The following is a 15,341-nucleotide window of genomic DNA, read 5'->3' as shown; positions in this document are numbered from 1 at the left end:
TCCTACAGTCACTCAACGACGACACCTTCCCGTACACCACAGCCTCAGCAAACAGTCGCACGTTGCTGTCCACCCTATCCAAAAGATCATTTATGTAGATAGAAAACAACAGCGGACCTGCTACACTTCCCTGGGGCACTCCAGATGATACCCTCACCTCCGATGAACACTCACCATCGAGGGCAACGTAATGGGTTCTATTACTTAAGGAGTTTTCGAGCCACTCACATACTTGGGAACCAATCCCCTCTATCTGCCCATCTATTTTTCTTTCCCTTTGCCCGTTCTAACAATACCACCCCTTGCAAAGTAGGTTAGAAAAAAGATTAATATTGTTGCTCACGCAGCATATGTTCGCTTTATTGGGCAAAAACAAAGTTATTGACTGTGGTTGGTATCGTCAGAATGGAAATAATGAAGTTACTGTGAAAAAGTCAATTTTGGCACTTATCTTGAATGGATTCCCATCTAGATATCGTCGAAGTTGTTATAGCTCATCTTGTTGATTCTACGGTGCTGCTAGACTTGCTTGACTGCTAGGTCCAGATCTGTATTTTAGCAATATTTGAAGACCTAACAAATGCGTTTTTCAGGAAATTCTTAATGATCAGACAATCCCAGATCAGAAGAATGGCACGATAGAAATAATTTTTGACACGGTCTTTACGATACACATTTTTATTAAACTTTTTGTAAATTCATGTATACTCCTTCTTAATTGTCACATAATCAAGAAAACAGTTTTGTACCAATCTTCATATATTTTGTTTCCACTTTAACCAAACACAAGACTTGACTGTTCTTTTACAAAACGAAATAACAACTTAATTTCTGCAAAGTGAAACGAAGACTGCTCTCTGTATGCATTCGCGACAAAAACGGTTACAAGTAAGTCAAAGATTATGACAGTCTCACAGAAATGAATACACACAAGAACCATATCACTGTAATATATCGATACATCGGAGTGCCTATACATTAATAAAACCGAATGTGAATTTTGTCACAAAAATATGTCTGTTACTTCGCAGAAAAGTAGTGCGATATTACTGGTATCGAGAACTGGGGTTGGAGTGCCGTAATGGTCACATAAGTAAAGAACCATTACACCGCCCATCTCCTCCTCTCTACTCTGACCATTTACCCCTACCCCCTCTCTCTGGCCGTCTACTCGTCTCCTTGTCTGTATCCATCTCATTATTCCCTCTCGCAGTCTGTTCATCTCCTCAGCCTTTCTCTCTCCACGTTAACACGTTAACCGGAATAGGATGCTAATAGTTCTTAACCCCACAGCATTTATTTCCAGCTCCTAACTATTATATGTAACAAATTTGGTTGAAAACGTACCATGGGCTTAGAATGAGCTTTTTACCCTGGCTTTGCCCATATATCCAGATGTCAAACATGTTTCACATATATTTAACTCATTTAACACTTAACAATATTATGAAAAGGAAAGTTGCTACTCACTATATAGCGGAAATAATGAGTCGCAGATGGGCACAACAGAAGGCCTATCACAAATAAACCTTTCGTCCAATAAGGCCTTCGTAATATGACCAAGGCACATTTGATGCAGACCTTACTGGCAGAAAGATTTATTTGTGACAGTTTTTCTGTTGTGCCTACCTGCGACTCGGCATCTCCGCTGTATGGTGAGTAGCAACGTTCTTTTTCATAATATCGTTGTTTAACACGTATTTGTTCACATATTTCACGTGTACTCTAGTGAATTTCGCCTCTGCAGTTTCGCGCAGCTTAATTATGTGCTGCACAATAATATAATTGTGCAGGCATATTCATTGGTGGCTACTGTCTGCGAAATACGTTGCGAACAGAGTTAGCGGTGAAGAAGTAATAAACTTATATGCTGAGCATGTTGCGGCTGTATCGCAATCTTTAAGATCCTGAACTACGTGTTGTACAATGATATATTTTTCTACGTACACTAAGCGGCATACGTGGATGCTGCCTGCGAAATCTGTTGCGAACAGAGTTAATAGCAAAGGAGTAGTAAACTTAAATGTCATGCATGATGCGACTGTATTTCACGTATCTGAATGTTTATGACGTCATAAAGTATCTGTCGTACAATGAATTAGTTTTGTACTTGTATTCAACGGCCTAACTGGATAATGTCTACGAAATATGTCGGGAATAGAGTTAGTAGCAACGAAGTAATGTAATTAAATGCCTAGCATGTTGCGGCGGGTTTTCACGTACCTCAGTGTTAATGACGTCAATTTCCTGAATTATATGTCGTGCAATGATATAATTTTGTTGTTACATCCAGTGGCATATGTGAGTAATGTCTGCTAAATGAATCGCAAATACGTTTAGTTAAAAAGGAATTCATCCTTTATGCGTTAATTTTACTGCAGGAACAGCGAAAATGTAGTGAGGTACAGATGATTTTCCTTTTATCATTTTGTGTGGATTGTTAGCGTGAAAAACTTTCGTAAAGATTTGAAATTATACGTGAAGTTTTTTGTGAGTCACGAAATGCTCTTATTCTTAAATACTGGTTGTTCGCGCGTCGTGGGCTACCCTGCTGTTTCGCGGCCACCTCCATTCCTTTGGTAAGTAGATGGTTCGTACCACCACGCCGATTCTTTCCAGACAGCAAGTAAGTGATATGTGTTCCACGTTTGGCTGGAATCGGTCATGCGGTTTAGGAGTAAATGTGTAACGAACATACATATGTACACATATATCTGCATATACGTATACGTACATGCATTTTCATTATGTGTATGAATAAGTTCGGCACCTCCTACTTTATAAAAACTAACTGCTGTATTTAGGTTTCTTGTTCGCAACCATACTAGTCACAGGTCTATAGTAAATAAAACATAAATAATGTTGACAACACCAGTAGTAATTATAAATCATTTATTAAAAATATATGAAGTATAAATACTCATCTTTAGTACTGAGGATAAGGCGTTGCACTGAGGTAAATTCTGGCCTAACCTTCTCAGGGAACACTTGTTCACTCCGGTCTGCTGTTGGACAGTTTATAGCTCTTCTCCTCCCCCTACTCTTCCGGTATCGGGGAAAATTTAGGTCTCCATCTTTGTCAAGGTCTTTCTCGCAGGATGTAATAAAGAACCACATTAATTTTATACATTTTAAGGAAAACTTTTGAGAATGTTAATAGAAAGAAACTGTGGAAGATAACGACGAATAGCGGATATGCGAAACGTCTAATAAATGTGTAAAAAGCTTACATCGGAACACGACTACCACTACATTTCAACCGAAAAATGACTAATGAAATACCAAATAACAAAGGAATATTACAAGGCTGCCCAGTCTCGAAAAATTTTGTTCAACATTACGTAGATGAGATATTGGACATAAGGGAAACGGAATCGCCAGAAGGACTTAGAACTCTCCTAAATAACTTACTATATACTGACGATCCAATGATCGTAGCAGATACACAAGGTGGCCCATTGACCATAAGCGGGCCAAATATCTCACGACATAAGCGTCAAACGAAAAAACTACAAAGAAAGAAATTTGTTTAGCTTGAAGGGGGAAACCAGATGGCGCTTTGGTTGGCCTGCTAGATGGCGCTGCCATAGGTCGAACGGATATCAACTGCGTTTTTTAAATAGGAACCTCCATTTTTTATTACATATTCGTGTAGTATGTAAAGAAATATGAATGTTTTAATTGGACCACGTTTTTCGCTTTGTGATAGATTGCGCTGTAATAGTCATAAACATATGGCTCACAATTTTAGACGAACAGTTGGTAACAGGCAGGTTTTTTAAATTAAAATACAGGGCGTAGGTACGTTTGAACATTTTCTTTCGGTAGTTCCAATGTGATACATGTACCTTTGTGAACTTATCAATTAGATAAAAAATGTTAAATTCTTCTTCAGTCTGTTGTTGCAGCGTGATTACCTGTAAATACAGCACATTAATGCAATAAATGCTCAAAATGATGTCCGTCAACCTCAATGCATTTGGCAAAAAGTGTAACGACATTCCTCTCAACAGCGAGTAGTTCGCCTTCCGTAATGTTCGCACATGCATTGACAATGCGCTGACGCATGTTTTCAGGCGTTGTCGGTGGATCACAATATCAAATATCCTTCAACTTTCCCTACAGAAAGAAATCCGGCGACGTCAGATCCGGTGAACATGCGCATAATGGTATGGTGCTTCGACGACCAATCCACGTGTCATGAAATATGCTATTCAATACCGCTTCAACCACACGCGAGCTATGTTTCATCATGTCATGCAGTGAAATATCTTGTACTAACATCGGTAGAACATTACGTAGCAAATCAGCATACATTGCACCATTTAGATTGCCATCGATAAAATGGGGGCCAATTATCCTTCCTCCCATAATTCCGCACCATACATTAACCCGACAAGGTCGCTGATGTTCCACTTGTCGCAGCCATCTTTTATTTTCCGTTGCCCAATAGTGCATATTATGGCGGTTTATGCTACAGCTGTTGGTGAATGACGCTTCGTCGCTAAATAGAACGCGTGCAAAAAATCTGTCATCGTTCTCTTGTGCCCAGTGACACAACTGTACACGACGTTCAAAGTCGTCGCCATGGAATTCCTGGTGCATAGAAATATGGTACGGATGCAATCGATGTTGATGTAGCATTCTCAACACGGACGTTTTTGAGATTCCCGATTCCCGTGCAATGTGTCTGCTACTGATGTGTAAATTTGCCGCGTCAGCAGCTAAAACACCTACTTGGGCATCATCATTCGTTACAGGTCGTGGTTGACGTTTCGTAAATAACGTGACTATCCGGCGAACGGTCCGGACACTTGGATAATGTCGTCGAGAATAGCGAGCAGCATACACAGCACACGCCCGTTGGGCGTTTTGATCAGAATAGCCATACATCAACACGATATCGACGTTTTCCACAGTTGGTAAACGATACATTTTAACACGGGAAATGTGTCACGAAGCAAATACTGCCCGCGCTGGCGGAATGTTACGTGATACCACGTACTTATACGTTTGTGACTATTACAGCGCTATCTATCACAAAGCGACAAAGGTGGTCCAAGTAAAACATTCATATTTCTTTACGTACTACATAAATATGTAATAAAAAATGGGGGTTCCTATTTTTAAAAAATGCAGTTGATATCCTCTGACCTGTGGCTGCGCCATCTAGCGGGCCAACCTTAGCGCCATCTGGTTTCCCCCTTCAAGCTAGACAAGTTTCGTTCTTTGTAGTTTTTTCGTTTGATGCTTATTTTGTGAGATATTTGGCCCTCTTACGCTCAATGGACCACCCTGTGTATCTGCTAGAATCACTGGATCGTCAGTATATAGTAAGTTATTTAGGAGAGTTCTAAGTCCTTCTGGGGATTCCATTTCCCTTATGTCCATTATGTCATGTACGTAATGTTGAACAAAATGTTCGAGACAGGGGAGCCTTGTCATATTCCTTTGTTATTTGGTATTTCATTAGTCATTTTTCGGTTGAAATGTAGTGGTAGTCGTGTTACGATGTAAGTTTTTCACACATTTATTAGACGTTTCGCATATCTGCTATTCGTCATTATGTTCCACAGTTTCTAATTATTAACATTCTCAAAAGTTTTCCTTAAAATCTATAAAATTAATGTACTTCTTTATTACATCCTCTGTGTTTGTCTTTTATCTGTTGTAAAATATACGTCTAGCGGTAGAGTGCTGCAACTATGAAGACATGGAGAATAAAGATGTAGAATGTTAATAACTTTGTTTTATTTAAAAAATTTTAAGAGTTTGTACATAAAAAATTCGGAGGTATTACTTTTCAGCACGACCTCGTGCGTACAAGAAACACTGTTCGTGAGTAAAAGGAAGTGAAATGCATACGGCACAAAAAATCAGCCTTTTCTTTAGTTGCAGACGTGGGTCACATGTCCAAGATGACAATGCAGGAGTAAGTGAAGAGCAATAGGGAATAAAAGTGACCATGTAACTTCTGAACTCCATGGCTCTAGAAAGTAGTAACGTGGATCCCATAGAAAGAATTAATCAATCCTTCCTCTGTGACGTGTGCAACAGTCAAAAAAAGCGTTGTAGTATCACAGCCTAAAGGCTGGAAAAAGCGTTATTCCCCAGAGAAAAGAAACTGGATCTAGTTTACACTGTAGTTTCGTAAGTATGTGAAAGATCTATGCACGAAGCATACCACTGTCATATCGTAGCAAAAGAGATTGCCGAAAACCCGAGAAAATTCTGCTCCCACGTAAAATCGCTAAGAGAGTCTAACGCTTCCAGCCAGTTATTCGTTGGCCAGTCTCGTATTGCTCTTGAAGACAGCAAAACGAAAGCCAAAGTTTTAAATTTAGCGTTTAAGAAGTAGTTCACGTAGATGAATCGTACAAACACGCCGTCATTTAACCATCGAACAGACTACCATATGGACGAGACAGTAATAAGCATCCCTGGCGCTGAGAAACAACTGAAAGAGCTGAAAACAAGTAAGTCACAAGGTCCGGATGGAATCCCAATTCGCTTTTAAAAAGAGTACTTTACAGCATCGGCCACTTACATACATTGCATTTGTAGGGACTCTCTCGCCAAGCTCAAAGTCCCAAGCGACTGGAAAAAAACGCAGCTGACCGCTGTATATAAAAAGGGTAAAAGGATGGAGCTACAGAATTGCAGACCAATACCCGTAACGCCGCATTGCTGCAGAATCCTTCAACATTTTATCAGTTTGAGTGTAATAGACCCTCTTGGAACCGAAGAATGTCTATGAATCAGATCGGTTTTAGAACCCACCGATTGGGAGAAACTCAGCTTGCCCTTTTTTCACATACACTGCGAAATATGGACGAAGAGCAACAGGTAGATCCCATATTTTTAGATTTCCGGAAAGTATTTGATACTGTGCCCCATTGCAAACCGTTAACGGAAGTACGAGCATATGGAATAGTTTTTCAGATATGTGAGTGGCTCGAAAACTCCTTAAGTAATAGAACTCAGTATGTTGTTATCGACGACGGTTGATTATCAGACAAGGGTCTTGTCAGTGTGACAGGACGGACAGTATTTGCTGCACACATAAATGATCTGGAGGACAGAATGGGCAGCATTTTGAGATTGTCTGCTGATGGTTCTGTGCTGTACGGGAAGGTTCGAATTTGAGTGACTGTAGGTTGACACAAAACGGCTCAGACAAAATGTCTAGTTGGTGTATTAAATGGTAGCTGGCCCTAAATGTAGAAAAATACAAGGTAATGCGGATGAGTAGCAAAAACAAATCAAACCAGTAATGTTCGGATATAGCATAAGTAATATCCTGCTAGACAGAGCCACGTCATTCAAATATCTGGCCGTAAAGTTGAAAAACGATATCAAATAGAACAAGCGTGTGAGGACTGCGGTATTGAAGGCAAATAATCGGCTTCGGTTTATTGGGAGAATTTTGTGAAATTGTGGTTCGTCTGTAAAGGGGGCCGCATACAGAAGACCTGTTCTGAAGTACTGCTCGAGTGTTTGGGACTAGTTTCAGTTCGGATTAAAGGACGACATCGAGGTAATTCAGAAGAGGGCTGCCACATTTGTTACCATTAGGTCCAAACAACTTGCAAGTGTTAAGGAGGTGCTCCGGGAACTCAAATGGAAAATCCCTAGAGCGAAGACGACGTTCTTTCCGAGGAACGCTATAGAGAAAATTTAGAGAATTGGCATTTGTGGCTGACTGCAGAAGTTCCTTCTGCTGCCAACATACGTATCGGGCAAGGAACACGAAGATAAGATGCGAGAAATTAGGGCTCATACGGAGGAATATACACTTATGCTCATAAATTAAAGATAATGCTGATACATGGTGAAACAACGCTCTGGTGGGCGGTTTGCGGGTTTAAATCATCTCGGGGTATGACCATGCGGTGCATTTGACCTGCGGTCGTCGCACGGTGGCGCTGGCAGCAGTCCACTTACGCAGAGGTGTGTTGGTGCATGCCAGAGTACGGTGCAGCGAGTAAGTGTGCAAACGTTTTCAGGCGTGCTAATGGTGACTGTGTGTTGCAAATGGTTCAAAGAATACGTATTGATGACGTTATGAGGGGTAGAATACTAGGGCGACTGGAGGCTGGTCAAACACAGCAGGTTGCAGCACGGGCGCTCCGTGTGCCACGAAGCGTGATCTCAAGATTACGGCAACGATTCTAGCAGACAGGAAACGTGTCCAGGCGCTACAGTACGCGACGTCCACAGTGTACAACACAAGAAGACCGATATCTCACCGTCAGTGCCCGCAGACGGCCACGGAGTACTGCAGGTAGTCTTTCTCGGGACCTTACCGCAGCCACTGGAACAGTTGTCTCCCGACACACAGTCTACAGACGACTGGCTTATTCACCAAGAGGAGCATCCAACTGACACCTGGTCACAGGAGAGCCCGTAAAGCCTGGTGTCAAGAACACGCTATATGGTCATTGGAGCCGTGGTCCCAGGTTATGTTCACGGACGAGTCCAGGTACAATCTGAACAGTGATTCTCGCCGGGTTTTCATCTGGCGTGGACCAGGAACCTGATAAAACCCCTTAATGTACTTGAAAAGGACCTGTATGGAGGTCGTGGTTTGATGGTGTGGGGTGGGATTATGACAGGTGCACGTACATCCCTCCATGTCTCTGACAGAGCAACTGTAACAGGTCAGGTGTATAGGGACGTCATTTTGCACCAGTACGTCCGCCTTTTCAGGGGTGCAGTGGGTCCCACCTTCCTACTGATGGATGATAATGCACGGCCCCACCGAGCTGCCGACGTGGAGGAGTAACTTGAAAGGGAAGATATCAAATGAATGGAGTGGCCTGCCTGTTCTCCAGACCTAAACCCCACCGATCACGTCTGGGATGCTCTCGGTTGACGTATCGCTGCACATCTTCAAATGCTTACGACACCTCAGGAGCTCCGACAGGCACTGGTGCAAGAATGGGAGCCTATATACGCCAGCAGCTGCTCGACCACCTGATCCAGAGTATGCTAACCCGTTGTGCGGCCTGTGTACGTGTGCATGGTGATCATATCCCATACTGGTGTCGGGGTACATGCGCAGGAAACAGTGGCGTTTTGTAGAACATGTGTTTCGGGACGGTTTTCTCAGCTTATCACCAACACCGTGGAATTACATATCTGTGTTCCCTATGTGCCTATACTATTAGAACCAGTTTGTGATGTGCCACGTTGTGTGGCACCACATTCTGCAGTTGTCCTTAATTTATGAGCGTAAGTTTATGTAGATGTCGACGGCCACTCGGATGAGGACACAGACGCGAACACATATTGACAAGTTACATTACGCCGCGTAAATACATGACCTGATGAGAGGTAACCGGATATCAGCACTACTGGCAATTGAAATTTCTACACCCAGAAGAAATGCAGATGACAAACGGGTATTCATTGGGAAAATATATTATACTAGAACTGACATGTGATTACATCTTCTCGCAATTTGGGTGCACAGATCCTGATAAATCAGTACCCAAAACAACCACCTCTGGCCGTAATAACGACGTTGATACGCTTGGGCATTGAGTCAAACAGACCATGCATGGCGTGTACAGGTAGAGCAGCCTATGCAGCTTCAAAACGATACCACAGTTCATCAAGAGTAGTGGCTGGCGTATTGTGACGAGCCAGTTGCTCGGCCACCATTGACCAGACGATTTCAATTGGTCAGAGATTCGGAGAATGTGCTGGCCAGGACAGCAGTCGAACATTTTCTGTATCCAGAAAGACCCGTAAAGGACCTGCAACATGCGGTCGTGCATTATACTGCTGAAATGTAGGGTTTCGCAGGCATCGAATGAAGGGTAGTGCCACGGGTCGTAACACATCTGGAATGTAACGTCCACTGTTCAAAGTGCCGTCAATGCGAACAAGAGGTGACCGAGACGTGTAACCAATGGCACCACATACCATCACGCCGGGTGATACGCCAGTATGGCGATGACGAATACACACTTCCAATGTGCGTTCACTGCTATTTCGCCAAACACGGATGCGACCAGAGCCCGGATTCGTCCGAAAAAGTGACGCTTTGCCGTTCGGGGACCCATGTTCGTCGTCGAGTACACAATCGCAGGCGCTCCTGTCTGTGATGCAGCGTCAAGGGTAACCGCAGCCGTGGTCTCCGAGCTGATAGTCCATGCTGCTGCAGACGTCGTCGAACTGTTGGTGCAGATGGTTGTTGTCTTGCAAACATCCCCATCTGTTGACTCAGGCATCGAGACGTGGCTGCACGATCCGTTACAGCCACGCAAATAAGATGCCTGTTATCTCGACTGCTAGTGATACGAGGCCATTGGGATCCAACACAGCGTTCCGTATTACCCTCCGGAACCCACCGATTCCATATTCTGCTAACAATCATTGGATCTCGACCAGCGCGAGCAGCAATGTCGCGATACGATAAATCGCAATCGCGATAGGCTACAATCCGACCTTTATCAAAATCGGAAACGTGATGGTATACATTTCTCCTCCTTACACGAGGCATCACAACAACGTTTCACCAGGCAAAGTCGGTCAACTGCTGTTTGTGTATGGGAAATCGGTTGGAAACGTTACTCATGTCATCACGTTGTAGCTGTCGCAAGCGGCACCAATCTTGTGTGAATGCTCTGAAAAGCTAATCATTTGCGTATCACAGCATCTTCTTCCTGTCGGTTAAATTTCGCGCCTGTAGCACGTCATCTTCGTGGTGTAGCAATTTTAATGGCCAATAGTGTACATTTCGTGGTATACCAAGTGCAGCGTGCAAGAGCAGATGGAGATAGGTTAGAGATTCATATCAGAGAAAAAAAAAAAGCTTGGAATAGGATCAAATGTCTCAGCGGAACAAAAACATGATTTAGCCATATCTGTGGAATAAGTCACGAAAGTTTATAGTTCAATTATGTTCTTCTGTGTACAACTGTAATACATTTATAATTCGTTAGTGAGTGTGCCACATATTTTAACGTAGTTAATGGAATTTTAACTCTAAAAGATTTTTGTGCTGCATCACGTATTAAATATACTCATTAGCTGCTTAGGAAAGCTGATCCAGTTGCTGTAGAGACCTTTGTAAACCTCATCAAGAAACAAGAGTGGCAAGATGTTTATAGCGCTGATACAGTAGACGATAAATATAATGCTTTTCTCAAGACTTTTTCATGCTCTTTGAAAGTTGCTTTCGTTAGAACGTTCAAAACAGGGTACTAGCACAAACAGGCAGCCTGGGTGGCTGACTAGAGAGATAAGAATATCTTGTAGAACAAAGTGGCAATTATATCAAAACGATGAAACAGTCAAAATCTAAATGCAGCAGCCCATTACAAACAGTATTGTAAGGTGCTTAAAGATGTTATTAGGAAGGCAAAAAGTATGTGGTATGCAGATAGAATAGCTAAGTCTCAGGATAAATCAGTCGTAAAGGAAGTGGCTGGTCTGCAGAGACAGGTCGAGGATATAGAACCATGGCGTAGTGGGAATGTCCGTGTTACTGATAAGTCACATACATGTACAGTATTTAATAATCAATTTCTGAATATAGCACGTGAACTAAATAGAAACCTAGTCCCAACAATGAATCATATAGCGCTCTTAGAAAAAGGTGTTCCGAGACTGTTACCTGAAATGCTCCTCCATGATACTGACAAGAGGGAGATTGAGTTATTAAATCACTAAAGACCAAGAACTCTCATGGATATGACGGGGTATCTAGAAGAATACTGAAGTATTATTGTATGTATGTTAGCTCAGTACTTAGCCATATCTGTAACTTTTCCTTTAGGAGTGGTCGGTTTCCTGACAGATTAAAGTACTCGGTAGTGAAGCCACTTTATAAAAAGGGAGACATTGACAATGTTGACAATTTTAGACCTATTTCTATGGCATCGGTGTTTGCTAAAGTTATCGAGAAGGTTGTATATACAAGGTTACTGGAGCATTTAAATTCACATTTGCTGTCAAATGTTCAGTTTGGTTTTAGAAATGGTTTAACAACTGAAAATGCTATATTCTCTTTTCTCTGTGAGGTTTTGGACGGATTAAATAAAAGGTTGTGAACACTAGGTGTTTTCTTTGATTTAACGAAAGCTTTTGACTGTGTTGACCACAAAATATTACTGCAGAAGTTGAATCATTATGGAGTAAGGGGAGTAGCTTACAATTGGTTCGCCTCTTACTTTAAGAACAGAAAGCAGAAGGTAATTCTCCGCAATACTGAGAGTGGTAGTGATGTTCAGTCCCAATGGGGCATTTTTAAGTGGGGTGTTCCCCAAGAGACGGTGCTGGGGCCACTGCTGTTTCTTATTTATATAAATGATATGCCTTCTAGTATTACAGGTTATTCAAAAAGAATGTAGTTCATGATAAGTTCGTGGCTTGTGGAAAATAATTTGATGCTAAATCACAGTAAGACTCAGTTTTTACAGTTTCTAACTCACAATTCAACAAGAACCAATATTTTGATGAGACAGAATGGGCATATTATAAGCGAGACGGAACAGTTCAAGTTCCTAGGCGTTCGGATAGACAGTAAGCTGTTGTGGAAAGCCCATGTCCAGGATCTTGTTCAGAAACTAAATGCTGCTTTATTTACCATTAGAACAGTACCTGAAATAAGTGACACTTCAACACGAAAAGTAGTCTACTTCGCATATTTTCATACGCTTAGTCGTATGGTATTATGTTTTGGAATAATTCTTCTGATTCAAAAATGGTATTTTTGGCTCAAAAACGGGCTGTTCGAGCTGTATGTGGTGTAAGTTCGAGAACCTCTTGTCGACCCCTATTCAATAGTCTGGGAATTCTGACATTTCCCTCACAGTATATATTTTCTTTAATGTCGTTTGTTGTTAGCAATATTAGCCTATTCCCAAGAGTTAGCAGCTTTCACTCAGTTAATACTAGGCAGAAATTCAATCTGCATGTGGAATGCACTTCCTTGACTCTTGTGCAGAAAGGAGTGCAGTATTCTGCTGCACCCATTTTCAATAAGCTACCGCAAGAACTCAAAAATCTTAGCAGTAGCCCAAACTCTTTTAAGTCTAAACTGAAGAGTTTCCTCATGGCTCACTCCTTCTATTCTGTCGAGGAGCTCTTGGAAGAGCTAAAAAATTTAGCAAATTCCAGTGTTACATTGTTGATTTTCTTTATTTAAACTTACGACTTGTCACCTGAATATGTTTTTTTGTATTTCATTTTATCTGTTTCTAATGTCGTGTAATAACTTCATGTATTGACTCGTTCCATGATCATGGAGACTTCTCCTTAATTTGGTCGCACGGAACAATAAATAAATAAATAAAATAAAAAATGTGCGATATATTTTATCTTAGTCAAATAAACTTACATCGCATTTACGCTGAAATAATATCCCTTGCTTCATTCCTAATTCCAACATTAATATTTTTCATCTCTGGAAACGGGCTAGTTTAAAATCTTTGATCCAACAAAATGTCACTGGGCAACATACTTATATTTGTACTTGATGACTGCGTGATAGCCGAAAACCGGTTCTTGTAACAAATAATAAATATCGTAGAATGTTACACCAGTGTTGTGTATGTTTCATTCACAATGTACAGAATATTCTATCAAGTACCGATGGAACAGTCAATCAACGCGAAAATAAAATACCCGCATGGATGTGGCTATCACTTAATTCTACCTCACGATTTAAGCTGAGTCAAAAGAAAGCATATAGGATTTAGTGGCTGATATATAACTCGAAAATGAGAAGACAATATCATAGCAGCCTGATACTCTTGTTGGAATGATATTTTCGCCATTTGACTGTTAAAATTTCTTTATTTTATATTACCTATCATTATTTCGGTCTTAAGCCGTTATCAAGTACTTAGACCTGTTTAAGTGAACCCATCGTCAGGATCTATAGAACTGGGTGTCCCAGCCTGTAGATAAGTATGATAATAGCGTGAGGCCGAAATCATGATACTAATATATACTGAAGTTTGTGTAAACAAGTGGAGGAAATATCATTCAAACATTACTGCACATCTGTAGCCCAAAAATATGAAACGATTATTACATTGATTATTTGAAACTGACGATCTTACGAGCGTGAAGTATTTCTTTTTAATTGCTAATTGAAGTGTTGTTTAACTTTTCACTACATTTTGAAACTTTCTTAAAAGGTACTGGACATTTTTATGAAAGCTATTTGTATTATAAACTTTCCCTCATTGTTGCTGCGAACCTATCGATGATGTGGGAGAATAAATAACGCGTTTTATCCCAGTAATTTAGTACTATGCAGAACTTCTTATCTAAATCATATGGAAAATGCCTGTCTTCCAAAAATTTAACTATTTTCACTTTAAAGGATAATATGACGGCGTGTAACAAGACGGGGCTCAATTGCAAAAATGGTTCAAATGGCTCTGAACACTAAGGGACTTAACAGCGGAGGTCATCAGTCCCCTAAACTTAGAACTACTTAAACCTAACTAATTTAAGGACATCACACACATCCGTGCACGAGGCAGGTTGGTTCAAATGGCTCTGAGCACTATGGGACTTAACATCTGAGGTCATCAGTCCCCTATAACTTAGAACTAGTTAAACCTAACTAACCTAAGGACAGCACACACATCTATTCCCGAGGCAGGATTCGAACCTGCGACCTTAGCGGTCGTGCGGTTCTAGACTGCAGCGCCTAGAACCGCTCGGCCACTCCGGCCGGCCCCGAGGCAGGATTCGAACTTGCAACCGTAGCGACCGCGTGGTTCCGGACTGATGCTCCTAGAACAGCTCGGCCACCGCGGCCGGCTCATGTTCAATTACCATCTGACAACATTCGCTCCTAATAAGAAATGAGGAATAATTTAAGATTCCATGTCGTGTAGAAACGTTATGAGTTGTTAGACGATGTGACAAAGAAAAGAAAAGCATTTTAAATAATTTTAGCCCAAACTTTGTGGAACTGAGAAGAAAATTTGCGTTATTGCGAGTTTTTCAACTGTATAGTTGGAGATCTTGAACTGAGATGCACATTCTTTTCCGTTCATGTGCTGCAATAAGACTGCTCATTTTCTTCTGCCTCGTCATGTTCGGGAGCCACAGCTGTATTAACGTGTCATTGTGTTATTCTTGTTGCAAAATATAAGCACTGGCGGCTGCAAATGAGAGACGGTCACTTAGTCGTATACTTTGTGAGCAAATACAGGCAGTCCCAGTCGCAGAAGCGGACGACGTACCTGAACTCACGTCGAAAGTGTTCCGCTGGCTTCAAGTCGATACACTATCAGGCCAGTCACTTTAAGGAACATTTCAGGAACTGTGTGGTCCACAAACCAGTTCCTCTTATATGGTGCTTTAAG

The sequence above is a fragment of the Schistocerca gregaria genome, chromosome 3, assembly GCF_023897955.1.
Source record: "Schistocerca gregaria isolate iqSchGreg1 chromosome 3, iqSchGreg1.2, whole genome shotgun sequence".
NCBI lineage: Eukaryota > Metazoa > Arthropoda > Insecta > Orthoptera > Acrididae > Schistocerca > Schistocerca gregaria.
The sequence above is the reverse complement of the archived record's forward strand: the minus strand, read 5'-3'. Positions refer to the sequence as shown.